Genomic DNA, 2,500 nt, shown 5'->3' with positions numbered 1-2,500 from the left:
TATATATTTTAGTGCCAATATGCCAAGGTTATATTCCATAACTCTCTATTTAAACTAACGTATGGAAAACCAGGCATAAAATCACAATATTACCAGTTTAATATGGCTTAAATTCGAGTTTCATATAGTTATGATTCGATTTATATGCTTCAATATCATTGGTTAGTTAACTTTTGATATTTTCATATTATTTCACATGCCTTCACCGTGAGTGTTTTTTGCCATGCACACCTCACATTGTCAAAAATGTATGGGAAAAATTCATTTCAATACATTTCAGTTTGATTTGAAATGTCTTTATTATATATTTTAGTGCCAATATGCCAAGGTTATATTCCATAACTCTCTATTTAAACTAACGTATGGAAAACCAGGCATAAAATCACAATATTACCAGTTTAATATGGCTTAAATTCGAGTTTCATATAGTTATGATTCGATTTATATGCTTCAATATCATTGGTTAGTTAACTTTTGATATTTTCATATTATTTCACATGCCTTCACCGTGAGTGTTTTTTGCCATGCACACCTCACATTGTCAAAAATGTATGGGAAAAATTCATTTCAATACATTTCAGTTTGATTTGAAATGTCTTTATTATATATTTTAATGGCAATATGCCAAGGTTATATTCCATAAAATGTTAGTATAGAATATAGATTCTTCATATATGTATATATATTCGAGAATTTTTTTCTATTTAAACTAACGTATGGAAAACCAGGCATAAAATCACAATATTACCAGTTTAATATGGCTCAAATTCGAGTTTCATATAGTTATGATTCGATTTATATGCTTCAATATCATTGGTTAGTTAACTTTTGATATTTTCATATTATATCACATGCCTTCACCGTGAGTGTTTTTTGCCATGCACACCTCACATTGTCAAAAATGTATGGGAAAAATTCATTTCAATACATTTCAGTTTGATTTGAAATGTCTTTATTATATATTTTAGTGCCAATATGCCAAGGTTATATTCCATAACTCTCTATTTAAACTAACGTATGGAAAACCAGGCATAAAATCACAATATTACCAGTTTAATATGGCTTAAATTCGAGTTTCATATAGTTATGATTCGATTTATATGCTTCAATATCATTGGTTAGTTAACTTTTGATATTTTCATATTATTTCACATGCCTTCACCGTGAGTGTTTTTTGCCATGCACACCTCACATTGTCAAAAATGTATGGGAAAAATTCATTTCAATACATTTCAGTTTGATTTGAAATGTCTTTATTATATATTTTAGTGCCAATATGCCAAGGTTATATTCCATAACTCTCTATTTAAACTAACGTATGGAAAACCAGGCATAAAATCACAATATTACCAGTTTAATATGGCTTAAATTCGAGTTTCATATAGTTATGATTCGATTTATATGCTTCAATATCATTGGTTAGTTAACTTTTGATATTTTCATATTATTTCACATGCCTTCACCGTGAGTGTTTTTTGCCATGCACACCTCACATTGTCAAAAATGTATGGGAAAAATTCATTTCAATACATTTCAGTTTGATTTGAAATGTCTTTATTATATATTTTAATGGCAATATGCCAAGGTTATATTCCATAAAATGTTAGTATAGAATATAGATTCTTCATATATGTATATATATTCGAGAATTTTTTTCTATTTAAACTAACGTATGGAAAACCAGGCATAAAATCACAATATTACCAGTTTAATATGGCTCAAATTCGAGTTTCATATAGTTATGATTCGATTTATATGCTTCAATATCATTGGTTAGTTAACTTTTGATATTTTCATATTATATCACATGCCTTCACCGTGAGTGTTTTTTGCCATGCACACCTCACATTGTCAAAAATGTATGGGAAAAATTCATTTCAATACATTTCAGTTTGATTTGAAATGTCTTTATTATATATTTTAGTGCCAATATGCCAAGGTTATATTCCATAACTCTCTATTTAAACTAACGTATGGAAAACCAGGCATAAAATCACAATATTACCAGTTTAATATGGCTCAAATTCGAGTTTCATATAGTTATGATTCGATTTATATGCTTCAATATCATTGGTTAGTTAACTTTTGATATTTTCATATTATATCACATGCCTTCACCGTGAGTGTTTTTTGCCATGCACACCTCACATTGTCAAAAATGTATGGGAAAAATTCATTTCAATACATTTCAGTTTGATTTGAAATGTCTTTATTATATATTTTAGTGCCAATATGCCAAGGTTATATTCCATAACTTTCTATTTAAACTAACGTATGGAAAACCAGGCATAAAATCACAATATTACCAGTTTAATATGGCTTAAATTCGAGTTTCATATAGTTATGATTCGATTTATATGCTTCAATATCATTGGTTAGTTAACTTTTGATATTTTCATATTATATCACATGCCTTCACCGTGAGTGTTTTTTGCCATGCACACCTCACATTGTCAAAAATGTATGGGAAAAATTCATTTCAATACATTTCAGTTTGATT

The sequence above is a fragment of the Anastrepha obliqua genome, unplaced genomic scaffold (genome assembly GCF_027943255.1).
Source record: "Anastrepha obliqua isolate idAnaObli1 unplaced genomic scaffold, idAnaObli1_1.0 ptg000139l, whole genome shotgun sequence".
NCBI lineage: Eukaryota > Metazoa > Arthropoda > Insecta > Diptera > Tephritidae > Anastrepha > Anastrepha obliqua.
Note: the sequence above shows the minus strand (reverse complement) of the source record.